Raw genomic sequence first — 14,304 nt, 5'->3', positions numbered from 1 at the left:
TAAAATTTGATTTTCAAGGCAAAAACTGATTTTCAATGTAAAAAATGATTTTCAAGGTAAAAAATGATTTTCAAGGTAAAAACTATTTTTTTCAAGGTGAAATTTGATTTTCAAGGCAAAACTTATTTTCAAGGCAAAAATGATTTTCAAGGTAGAAACATTTGTTTCAAGGTAAAATTTGATTTTCAAGGCAACAACTGATTTTCAAGGTAAACAATGATTTTCAAGGTAAAAACATTTTTTTCAAGATACAATTTGATTTTCAAGGCAAAACTGATTTTCAATGTAAAAAATTATTTTCAAGGTAAAAAAATGTTCAAGGTAAAAGTTGATTTTCAAGGCAAAAACTGATTTTCAAGGCAAAAAATGAATTTCAAGGTAAAAAATGATTTTCAAGGTAAAAACATTTTTTTCAAGGTAAAAAAAAAGTTTTCAAGGTAAAAGTTGATTTTCAAGGCAAAAACTGATTTTCAAGGTAAACAATGATTTTCAAGGTAAAAACATTTTTTTCAAGGTAAAAAAAAAAGTTTTCAAGGTAAAAGTTGATTTTCAAGGCAAAAAATGATTTTCAAGGTAAAAACATTTTTTTCAAGGTAAAATTTGATTTTCAAGGCAAAAACTGATTTTCAATGTAAAAAATGATTTTCAAGGTAAAAAAATGATTTTCAAGGTAAAAACTATTTTTTTCAAGGTGAAATTTGATTTTCAAGGCAAAACTTATTTTCAAGGCAAAACTGATTTTCAAGGTAAAAAAAATGATTTTCAAGGTAAAAAAAAAAATTTCAAGGTAAAAGTTGATTTTCAAGGAAAAAACTGATTTTCAAGGTAAAAAAAGATTTTCAAGGTAAAAAAAAAGATTTTCAAGGTAAAACATTTTTTTTTCAAGGTAAAAAAAGATTTTGAAGGTAAAAAATAATTTTCGAGGTAAAAAAAAATTTTTAAAGGTAAAATTTGATTTTCAAGGCAAAAACTGATTTTCAATGTAAAAAATTATTTTCAAGGTAAAAGTTGATTTTCAAGGCAAAAACTGATTTTTAAGGTAAAAAATGATTTTCAAGGTAAAAAATGATTTTCAAGGTAAAACTTTTTTTTCAAGGTAAAAAATGATTTTCAAGGTAAAAAAAAATTCAAGGTAAAAGTTGATTTTCAAGGGAAAAAATTATTTTCAAGGGAAAAAATTTTTTTTCAAGGTAAAAGTTGATTTTCAAGGCAAAAACTGATTTTCAAGGTAAAAAATGAATTTCAAGGTAAAAAATGATTTTCAAGGTAAAAACATTTTTTTCAAGGTAAAAAAAAAGTTTTCAAGGTAAAAGTTGATTTTCAAGGCAAAAACTGATTTTCAAGGTAAACAATGATTTTCAAGGTAAAAACATTTTTTTCAAGGTAAAAAAAAAAGTTTTCAAGGTAAAAGTTGATTTTCAAAGCAAAAAATGATTTTCAAGGTAAAAACATTTTTTTCAAGGTAAAATTTGATTTTCAAGGCAAAAACTGATTTTCAATGTAAAAACTGATTTTCAAGGTAAAAAATGATTTTCAAGGTAAAAACTATTTTTTTCAAGGTGAAATTTGATTTTCAAGGCAAAACTTATTTTCAAGGCAAAAATGATTTTCAAGGTAGAAACATTTGTTTCAAGGTAAAATTTGATTTTCAAGGCAACAACTGATTTTCAAGGTAAACAATGATTTTCAAGGTAAAAACATTTTTTTCAAGATACAATTTGATTTTCAAGGCAAAACTGATTTTCAATGTAAAAAATTATTTTCAAGGTAAAAAAATGTTCAAGGTAAAAGTTGATTTTCAAGGCAAAAACTGATTTTCAAGGTAAAAAATGAATTTCAAGGTAAAAAAAGATTTTCAAGGTAAAAACATTTTTTTCAAGGTAAAAAAAAAGTTTTCAAGGTAAAAGTTGATTTTCAAGGCAAAAACTGATTTTCAAGGTAAACAATGATTTTCAAGGTAAAAACATTTTTTTCAAGGTAAAAAAAAAGTTTTCAAGGTAAAAGTTGATTTTCAAGGCAAAAAATGATTTTCAAGGTAAAAACATTTTTTTCAAGGTAAAATTTGATTTTCAAGGCAAAAACTGATTTTCAATGTAAAAAATGATTTTCAAGGTAAAAAATGATTTTCAAGGTAAAAACTATTTTTTTCAAGGTGAAATTTGATTTTCAAGGCAAAACTTATTTTCAAGGCAAAAATGATTTTCAAGGTAGAAACATTTGTTTCAAGGTAAAATTTGATTTTCAAGGCAACAACTGATTTTCAAGGTAAACAATGATTTTCAAGGTAAAAACATTTTTTTCAAGATACAATTTGATTTTCAAGGCAAAACTGATTTTCAATGTAAAAAATTATTTTCAAGGTAAAAAAATGTTCAAGGTAAAAGTTGATTTTCAAGGCAAAAACTGATTTTCAAGGTAAAAAATGAATTTCAAGGTAAAAAATGATTTTCAAGGTAAAAACATTTTTTTCAAGGTAAAAAAAAAGTTTTCAAGGTAAAAGTTGATTTTCAAGGCAAAAACTGATTTTCAAGGTAAACAATGATTTTCAAGGTAAAAACATTTTTTTCAAGGTAAAAAAAAAAGTTTTCAAGGTAAAAGTTGATTTTCAAGGCAAAAAATGATTTTCAAGGTAAAAACATTTTTTTCAAGGTAAAATTTGATTTTCAAGGCAAAAACTGATTTTCAATGTAAAAAATGATTTTCAAGGTAAAAAATGATTTTCAAGGTAAAAACTATTTTTTTCAAGGTGAAATTTGATTTTCAAGGCAAAACCTATTTTCAAGGCAAAACTGATTTTCAAGGTAAAAAAAATGATTTTCAAGGTAAAAGATTTTTTTCAAGGTAGAAAAATTTTTTTCAAGGTAAAAGTTGATTTTCAAGGCAAAAACTGATTTTCAATGTAAAAAATGATTTTCAAGGTAAAAAATGATTTTCAAGGTAAAAAATGATTTTCAAGGTAAAAAATGATTTTCAAGGTAGAAACATTTGTTTCAAGGTAAAATTTGATTTTCAAGGCAACAACTGATTTTCAAGGTAAACAATGATTTTCAAGGTAAAAACATTTTTTTCAAGATACAATTTGATTTTCAAGGCAAAACTGATTTTCAATGTAAAAAATTATTTTCAAGGTAAAAAAATGTTCAAGGTAAAAGTTGATTTTCAAGGCAAAAACTGATTTTCAAGGCAAAAAATGAATTTCAAGGTAAAAAATGATTTTCAAGGTAAAAACATTTTTTTCAAGGTAAAAAAAAAGTTTTCAAGGTAAAAGTTGATTTTCAAGGCAAAAACTGATTTTCAAGGTAAACAATGATTTTCAAGGTAAAAACATTTTTTTCAAGGTAAAAAAAAAAGTTTTCAAGGTAAAAGTTGATTTTCAAGGCAAAAAATGATTTTCAAGGTAAAAACATTTTTTTCAAGGTAAAATTTGATTTTCAAGGCAAAAACTGATTTTCAATGTAAAAAATGATTTTCAAGGTAAAAAATGATTTTCAAGGTAAAAACTATTTTTTTCAAGGTGAAATTTGATTTTCAAGGCAAAACCTATTTTCAAGGCAAAACTGATTTTCAAGGTAAAAAAAATGATTTTCAAGGTAAAAGATTTTTTTCAAGGTAGAAAAATTTTTTTCAAGGTAAAAGTTGATTTTCAAGGCAAAAACTGATTTTCAATGTAAAAAATGATTTTCAAGGTAAAAAATGATTTTCAAGGTAAAAAATGATTTTCAAGGTAGAAACATTTGTTTCAAGGTAAAATTTGATTTTCAAGGCAACAACTGATTTTCAAGGTAAACAATGATTTTCAAGGTAAAAACATTTTTTTCAAGATACAATTTGATTTTCAAGGCAAAACTGATTTTCAATGTAAAAAATTATTTTCAAGGTAAAAAAAAATGTTCAAGGTAAAAGTTGATTTTCAAGGCAAAAACTGATTTTCAAGGTAAAAAATGAATTTCAAGGTAAAAAATGATTTTCAAGGTAAAAACATTTTTTTCAAGGTAAAAAAAAAGTTTTCAAGGTAAAAGTTGATTTTCAAGGCAAAAACTGATTTTCAAGGTAAACAATGATTTTCAAGGTAAAAACATTTTTTTCAAGGTAAAAAAAAAGTTTTCAAGGTAAAAGTTGATTTTCAAGGCAAAAAATGATTTTCAAGGTAAAAACATTTTTTTCAAGGTAAAATTTGATTTTCAAGGCAAAAACTGATTTTCAATGTAAAAAATGATTTTCAAGGTAAAAAATGATTTTCAAGGTAAAAACTATTTTTTTCAAGGTGAAATTTGATTTTCAAGGCAAAACTTATTTTCAAGGCAAAACTGATTTTCAAGGTAAAAAAAATGATTTTCAAGGTAAAAAAAAAAATTTCAAGGTAAAAGTTGATTTTCAAGGAAAAAACTGATTTTCAAGGTAAAAAATGATTTTCAAGGTAAAAAAAAAAAGATTTTCAAGGTAAAACTTTTTTTTCAAGGTAAAAAATGATTTTCAAGGTAAAAAAAAAATTCAAGGTAAAAGTTGATTTTCAAGGTAAAAAATTATTTTCAAGGTAAAAAAAAATTTTTCAAGGTAAAAGTTGATTTTCAAGGCAAAAACTGATTTTCAAGGTAAAAAAAAATTTTCGAGGTAAAAAAAAATTTTTAAAGGTAAAAGTTGATTTTCAAGGCAAAAACTGATTTTCAATGTAAAAAATGATTTTCAATGTAAAAAATGATTTTCAAGGTAAAAAATGATTTTCAAGGTAAAACATTTTTTTCAAGGTAAAAGTTGATTTTCAAGGCAAAAACTGATTTTTAAGGTAAAAAATGATTTTCAAGGTAAAAAATGATTTTCAAGGTAAAACTTTTTTTTCAAGGTAAAAAATGATTTTCAAGGTAAAAAAAAAATTCAAGGTAAAAGTTGATTTTCAAGGTAAAAAATTATTTTCAAGGTAAAAAAAAAATTTTCAAGGTAAAAGTTGATTTTCAAGGCAAAAACTGATTTTCAAGGTAAAAAATGTATTTCTAAGTAAAAAAAAATTGTTTTCAAGGTAAAAGTTGATTTTCAAGGTAAAAAATGATCAACGAATGGCAGTTTCGTTTTCATATTTGCAACACGGGTGAAGTCGATTTTTTTCCCGGGGAACAAAACTTTCAGAACCGACGATTCCGACTCTCGTTTTCTGTCGGCGCCCTCACAAATGAGGGTAAACACCGACTTGTGGTTGCAGACGTCTGACCGGTGCAACAAGTGCTCGCATTTTTTGAAAAGCCCGCATCGGAGCTCCAGGCCCAGTGTTTCATTTCAAAGGGTTAAAGGAGATTGTGTCTTTTGAACCCTGGCCTTCTGACACACACACACACACACACACACTACCAACCTGCTCCACTTGAACCCTCGGACTCGCCACCTGCCTCCAACAACCTGCTCGGCATATTGGGCACCTCACGCGTGACCTCTGCCCGCCCGGTATCTGCAGGTCAGGGCGCAGGCATGAACGTGCGTGTCGACGGACAATAAACAAACGCTCCCGGGTCAGAACGCCGACCGAGCCCCCGACGTGACCTTTGCTGGAAAGGCGAAACCTGAAAGTAGCCATGCGGACAAGTTCTTTAGAAGCTCAAAGAGCAGCTGTGGTTTTTAAGGCCCAGACCTAATCCTCACACATTTGTCCCCTTTTTGCCGGGTCTCGCCTGTCGACCCCTGCACCGAGGTCCTTGTGTGTGGGCCCTGCTCCTGGTGCTGGTGGTTTGTCCTGGTGCTCGGGGTTGCTTGTCTAGCAGAACCACATGTTGTGTCTCAGCAACCTCCCCGAGACCGCTGGAGGAGACAGAAAACACGCTTTTGTTCCACTCGACAAACAAAACAGTCGGTCCAAGGTCGTGCAGCCAAAAACTGGAAAGAAAACATTTAAAAAAAAATGATTGACGATTACTTTTGACTGAGTTCTGTAAGAAAACAGTGCAAAGTGTGAAAATGTAAACATAGAAACCTGAGAAGAACTCTTTTCTGCAGGTTTAGTGCCAGGAAATAACGGCTGTGTAACATGAATTTGCCCTGTTATTTTGATTTAACTATTCAAATGTTTTTTTTTTGTAATGCAGTAATTATTTGAATATTATTATTATATTGATCAATATCGATTATTATTGACATATTCTATGACCTTTGGAAAAATGAGAGCAGGAGAATAATATATTTTATTTCACAGATAACCTTCCTGTGATTATAATACCTCAGCTATCAAGGCAGAAAGGAAATGTCAACACAAGCATGGAAACAAACAAACAATGTCAACAAAACAGTAAAATCACACTGAACAGTTCAAAATAAGCTCTTAAAATGAAGGAAAATGTAAGAAATGCTTCATAAAGTGTAAGAAAATGTAAACATAGAGAAACCTGAGAAGAACTATTTTCTGCAGATTTAGTGCTAAGAATTAATGGCTGTGTAACATGAATTCGCCATGTTATTTTTATTTAACTATGGAAATAATTGTTTTTGTTTTGCAGTAATTATTTGAATATTATTATTGTATTGATCGATTTTATTGACATTTTCTATGACCTTTGGAAAATAAGGAGCAGGAGAATAATATATTTTATTTCAAAGATAACCTTCCTGTGATTATAATACCTCAGCTATCAAGGCAGAAAGGAAATGTCAACACAAACATGGAACAAACAATGTCAACAAAATAGTAAAATCACATTGAACACATAACAATAAGCTCTTAAAATAAAGGTGCAAAAATAAGGAATATGTTTAATAAAGTGTACGAAAATAGTGTGAAAATATAACAGAGAAACCTGAGAAGAACTATTTTCTGCAGGTTTAGTGCAAGGAATTAACGGCTGTGTAACATTAATTTGCCCTGTTATTTTGATTGAACTATTAAATGATTTTTTTGTTGTTATGCAGTAATTATTTGAATATTATTAATACATTGATAGATATTGATTATTGTTGACATTTTCTATGACCTATGGAATTTAAGGAGCATTTTATTTCAAAGATAACCTTCCTGTGATTGTAATGCCCTCAGCTATCGAGGCAGAAAAGAAATGTAAACACAAGCATGGAAAACTATAAATGTAAACAAAATAGTAAAATCACATTGAACACTTAACTATAAGCTCTTAAAATGAAGGTTCAAAAATAAGGAATATGTTTAATAAAGTGTACGAAAATAGTGTGAAAATATAACAGAGAAACCTGAGAAGAACTATTTTCTGCAGGTTTAGTGCTAGGAATTAACGGCTGTGTAACATTAATTTGCCCTGTTATTTTTATTTAACTATTAAATTATTATTTTATTTGTTATGCAGTAATTATTTGAATATTATTAATATATTCATATATATTGATTATTGTTGACATTTTCTATGACCTATGGAAAATAAGGAGCATTTTATTTCAAAGATAACCTTCCTGTGATTATAATACCTCAGCTATCAAGGCAGAAAGGAAATGTCAACACAAACATGGAACAAACAATGTCAACAAAATAGTAAAATCACATTGAACACATAACAATAAGCTCTTAAAATAAAGGTGCAAAAATAAGGAATATGTTTAATAAAGTGTAAGAAAATAGTGTGAAAATATAACATAGAGAAACCTGAGAAGAACTAGTTTCTGCAGGTTTAGTGCAAGGAATTAACGGCTGTGTAACATTAATTTGCCCTGTTATTTTGATTTAACTATTAAATGATTTTTTTGTTGTTATGCAGTAATTATTTGAATATTATTAATACATTGATAGATATTGATTATTGTTGACATTTTCTATGACCTATGGAATTTAAGGAGCATTTTATTTCAAAGATAACCTTCCTGTGATTATAATACCTCAGCTATCAAGGCAGAAAGGAAATGTCAACACAAACATGGAACAAACAATGTCAACAAAATAGTAAAATCACATTGAACACATAACAATAAGCTCTTAAAATAAAGGTGCAAAAATAAGGAATATGTTTAATAAAGTGTACGAAAATAGTGTGAAAATATAACAGAGAAACCTGAGAAGAACTATTTTCTGCAGGTTTAGTGCAAGGAATTAACGGCTGTGTAACATTAATTTGCCCTGTTATTTTGATTTAACTATTAAATGATTTTTTTGTTGTTATGCAGTAATTATTTGAATATTATTAATACATTGATAGATATTGATAATTGTTGACATTTTCTATGACCTATGGAATTTAAGGAGCATTTTATTTCAAAGATAACCTTCCTGTGATTGTAATGCCCTCAGCTATCGAGGCAGAAAAGAAATGTAAACACAAGCATGGAAAACTATAAATGTAAACAAAATAGTAAAATCACATTGAACACTTAACTATAAGCTCTTAAAATGAAGGTTAAAAAATAAGGAATATGTTTAATAAAGTGTAAGAAAATAGTGTGAAAATATAACAGAGAAACCTGAGAAGAACTATTTTCTGCAGGTTTAGTGCAAGGAATTAACGGCTGTGTAACATTAATTTGCCCTGTTATTTTGATTTAACTATTAAATGATTTTTTTGTTGTTATGCAGTAATTATTTGAATATTATTAATACATTGATAGATATTGATTATTGTTGACATTTTCTATGACCTATGGAAAATAAGGAGCATTTTATTTCAAAGATAACCTTCCTGTGATTATAATACCTCAGCTATCAAGGCAGAAAGGAAATGTCAACACAAACATGGAACAAACAATGTCAACAAAATAGTAAAATCACATTGAACACTTAACAATAAGCTCTTAAAATAAAGGTGCAAAAATAAGGAATATGTTTAATAAAGTGTACGAAAATAGTGTGAAAATATAACAGAGAAACCTGAGAAGAACTATTTTCTGCAGGTTTAGTGCAAGGAATTAACGGCTGTGTAACATTAATTTGCCCTGTTATTTTGATTTAACTATTAAATGATTTTTTTGTTGTTATGCAGTAATTATTTGAATATTATTAATACATTGATAGATATTGATTATTGTTGACATTTTCTATGACCTATGGAATTTAAGGAGCATTTTATTTCAAAGATAACCTTCCTGTGATTGTAATGCCCTCAGCTATCGAGGCAGAAAGGAAATGTCAACACAAACATGGAACAAACAATGTCAACAAAATAGTAAAATCACATTGAACACATAACAATAAGCTCTTAAAATAAAGGTGCAAAAATAAGGACTATGTTTAATAAAGTGTAAGAAAATAGTGTGAAAATATAACATAGAGAAACCTGAGAAGAACTAGTTTTTGCAGGTTTAGTGCAAGGAATTAACGGCTGTGTAACATTAATTTGCCCTGTTATTTTGATTTAACTATTAAATGATTTTTTTGTTGTTATGCAGTAATTATTTGAATATTATTAATACATTGATAGATATTGATTATTGTTGACATTTTCTATGACCTATGGAATTTAAGGAGCATTTTATTTCAAAGATAACCTTCCTGTGATTGTAATGCCCTCAGCTATCGAGGCAGAAAAGAAATGTAAACACAAGCATGGAAAACTATAAATGTAAACAAAATAGTAAAATCACATTGAACACTTAACTATAAGCTCTTAAAATGAAGGTGCAAAAATAAGGAATATGTTTAATAAAGTGTAAGAAAATAGTGTGAAAATATAACAGAGAAACTTGAGAAGAACTATTTTCTGCAGGTTTAGTGCTAGGAATTAACGGCTGTGTAACATTAATTTGCCCTGTTATTTTTATTTAACTATTAAATTATTATTTTATTTGTTATGCAGTAATTATTTGAATATTATTAATATATTCATATATATTGATTATTGTTGACATTTTCTATGACCTATGGAATTTAAGGAGCATTTTATTTCAAAGATAACCTTCCTGTGATTGTAATGCCCTCAGCTATCGAGGCAGAAAAGAAATGTAAACACAAGCATGGAAAACTATAAATGTAAACAAAATAGTAAAATCACATTGAACACTTAACTATAAGCTCTTAAAATGAAGGTTCAAAAATAAGGAATATGTTTAATAAAGTGTACGAAAATAGTGTGAAAATATAACAGAGAAACCTGAGAAGAACTATTTTCTGCAGGTTTAGTGCTAGGAATTAACGGCTGTGTAACATTAATTTGCCCTGTTATTTTTATTTAACTATTAAATTATTATTTTATTTGTTATGCAGTAATTATTTGAATATTATTAATATATTCATATATATTGATTATTGTTGACATTTTCTATGACCTATGGAAAATAAGGAGCATTTTATTTCAAAGATAACCTTCCTGTGATTATAATACCTCAGCTATCAAGGCAGAAAGGAAATGTCAACACAAACATGGAACAAACAATGTCAACAAAATAGTAAAATCACATTGAACACATAACAATAAGCTCTTAAAATAAAGGTGCAAAAATAAGGAATATGTTTAATAAAGTGTAAGAAAATAGTGTGAAAATATAACATAGAGAAACCTGAGAAGAACTAGTTTCTGCAGGTTTAGTGCAAGGAATTAACGGCTGTGTAACATTAATTTGCCCTGTTATTTTGATTTAACTATTAAATGATTTTTTTGTTGTTATGCAGTAATTATTTGAATATTATTAATACATTGATAGATATTGATTATTGTTGACATTTTCTATGACCTATGGAATTTAAGGAGCATTTTATTTCAAAGATAACCTTCCTGTGATTATAATACCTCAGCTATCAAGGCAGAAAGGAAATGTCAACACAAACATGGAACAAACAATGTCAACAAAATAGTAAAATCACATTGAACACATAACAATAAGCTCTTAAAATAAAGGTGCAAAAATAAGGAATATGTTTAATAAAGTGTACGAAAATAGTGTGAAAATATAACAGAGAAACCTGAGAAGAACTATTTTCTGCAGGTTTAGTGCAAGGAATTAACGGCTGTGTAACATTAATTTGCCCTGTTATTTTGATTTAACTATTAAATGATTTTTTTGTTGTTATGCAGTAATTATTTGAATATTATTAATACATTGATAGATATTGATAATTGTTGACATTTTCTATGACCTATGGAATTTAAGGAGCATTTTATTTCAAAGATAACCTTCCTGTGATTGTAATGCCCTCAGCTATCGAGGCAGAAAAGAAATGTAAACACAAGCATGGAAAACTATAAATGTAAACAAAATAGTAAAATCACATTGAACACTTAACTATAAGCTCTTAAAATGAAGGTGCAAAAATAAGGAATATGTTTAATAAAGTGTAAGAAAATAGTGTGAAAATGTAAACATAGAGAAACCTGAGAAGAACTATTTTCTGCAGGTTTAGTACCAGGAAATAACGTCTGTGTAACATGAATTTGCCCTGTTATTTTTATTTAACTATGGAAAGGATTTTTTTGTTATGCAATAATTATTTGAATATTATTATTATATTGATTGATATCAATAATCTTTTAAATGTTATATGACCTATGGCAAATAAGGAGCAGGTGAATAATATATTTTATTTCAAATGTAACTTCCTGTGATTATAATGTCCTCAGATATCAAGGCAGAAAGGAAATGTCAACACAAACATGGAAACAAACAAACAATGTCAACAAAATAGTAAAATCACATTGAACATTTAACAATAAGCTCTTAAAATGAAGGTGCAAAATTAAGAAATATGTTTAATAAAGTGTAAGAAAACAGTGCAAAGTGTGAAAATGTAAACAGAGAAACCTGAGAAGAACTATTTTCAGTCCCTAAGACACTGCACACCAAATCAGATTTTTTTCTGTCCTCAAGTGACACAGTTCAGATTTTTTCCCGCCAGTCTAAACTTTCCAAAGTGCTTGAGATGTGATCTTTTGGCATCAGGCTACATCAGGAAGTAGTCTGCATCTGATTGGAATGTGTTCTTTTCAAATGTGACCGCATCCAAACAGCAATGCCACCTGAATGCGACTTTTTCGTCATCTTTTGGCGAGCTATGTCACTCGTGTGCGTGGGCAAAGACGCAGTCTGGCAGTGGAAGTTGGCAAAGTCTTTTTTTTTTGGTACATCACTCGTCAACAATGTGAAAATAATAGGCTATATATATATATATACACACACACATATGTATATATATGTATATGTATATATATATATATATATATATATAGCAAAACCATGGCAAAAAAAGAACAATGCAACATTTGACGTCACTATGAGAAGTTTTGACGGAGCAGAAACGTGTGAACTCGTTGGGAGTTTCCTCCTCTCCCAGCTCGCTAGCCTCAATCTGAACCTTGGTATTTACCGTGATGACGGACTGGCAGTGTGTCGCGCCTCGCCAAGGAGCAGCGAGAATACCAAGAAGCGCATATGCCAAATTTTCAAAGAGAACGGCCTACGGATCACGATTGAAGCCAACAAGCAAACCGTCAACTTCCTTGACGTCACTTTCAACCTGAGAAATAACAGCTACCAACCATTCACGAAACCCAACACAACACTCCAATACGTGCACCATGACAGCAACCACCCACCCACCACCACGAAAAGAATACCTACCGGAATCAATAAAAGGCTATCGATGCTGTCATCTAGCAAAGCTGAATTTGACCAAGCAACCCCCCCGTACCAAAAAGCCCTTGATGAAAGCGGATATAATTTCACCTTCACCTATGAACCCACGCCAGGAAACCAGCCAAAAAAGAACAGAAAACGAAACGACATCATCTGGTACAACCCCCCATACAGCAAAAACGTCTCAACGAACATTGGACACAAATTCCTCAATCTGATTGACAAACACTTTCCCAAAGACAACACCCTAAGAAAAGTATTCAACAAGAACAACATTAAATTGAGCTACAGCTGCATGAACAATATACGACAAATCATCTCAAACCACAACAAAACAATTGCAAATGAGCCGTCGACCCCCAGACAGAGCGACTCCAAAACCAACAAAGGATGTAACTGTCGAAAGAAACCTGATTGCCCTCTCAACGGGGGGTGCTTACAAACATCAGTTGTCTACCAATCTAAGGTAATACGCAAGGACATTAACACATCCGACACATATGTAGGATTAACCGAGGGAGAATTCAAAACCAGATGGAACAATCACAAGGCTTCTTTCAGGAACAAAAACCTGCGAAATACCACAGAACTCAGCAAACACATTTGGGACCTCAAAGACAATAATGTTGAATATTCAATAACATGGCAAATTCTTGCATCCAGCACACCTTACAATAGTGGTAATAAAAGATGCAACCTATGCTTGAAAGAGAAACGGTTTATTATTTACCGTCCAGACCTGTCATCCCTCAACAAGCGCAGCGAAATTGTAACAACATGCCGCCATAGACGGAAACACCTCCTAGGTAACACATGAGCCAATCACCACGCCCCTAGGCCAGCCTGTACCCACCCACTCTGTGCCCTATATAAACCATGGTATGCGAATGCTCCCATTAAAATCTCCTGATGATTGAGGGTACCCTCCCTCATGAAACAGGCCTGTAGAGATAAAATAGTCTTGTGATTTTTTTCCCACACATACATATATATATATATATATATATATATATATATATATATATATATATATACACAGTATACAGGTAAAAGCCAGTAAAATTAGAATATTTTGAAAAACTTGATTTATTTCAGTAATTGCATTCAAAAGGTGTAACTTGTACATTATATTTATTCATTGCACACAGACTGATGCATTCAAATGTTTATTTCATTTAATTTTGATGATTTGAAGTGGCAACAAATGAAAATCCAAAATTCCGTGTGTCACAAAATGAGAATATTGTATAAGGGTTACATTTTGAAGACACCTGGTGCCACAAACTAATCAGCTGATTAACTCAAAACACCTGCAAAGGGCTTTAAATGGTCTCTCAGTCCAGTTCTGAAGCCTACACAAACATGGGGAAGACTTCAGATTTGACAGCTGTCCAAAAGGCAACCATCGACACATTGCACAAGGAGGGAAAGACACAAAAGGTTATTGCTGAAGAGGCTGGCTGTTCTCAGAGCTCTGTGTCCAAACACATTAATGGAGAGGCAAAGGGAAGGAAAAACTGTGGTCAGAAAAAGTGTACAAGCGATAGGGATCACCGCGCCCTGGTCAAGATTGTGAAAAAAAAAACCATTCAAAAATGTGGGGGAGATTCAGAAGGAGTGGACAGCTGCTGGAGTCAGTGCTTCAAGATCCACCACCAAGAGACGCTTGAAAGACATGGGTTTCAACTGCCGCATACCTCGTGTCAAGCCACTGTTGACCAAGAAACAGCGCGCAAAGCGTCTCACCTGGGCTAAGGAAAAAAAGAGCTGGACTGCTGCTGAGTGGTCCAAAGTCATGTTTTCTGACGAAAG

The sequence above is a fragment of the Nerophis lumbriciformis genome, linkage group LG39 (assembly GCF_033978685.3).
Source record: "Nerophis lumbriciformis linkage group LG39, RoL_Nlum_v2.1, whole genome shotgun sequence".
NCBI classification, from domain to species: Eukaryota; Metazoa; Chordata; class Actinopteri; order Syngnathiformes; family Syngnathidae; genus Nerophis; species Nerophis lumbriciformis.
This window is presented reverse-complemented; position numbering follows the sequence as displayed.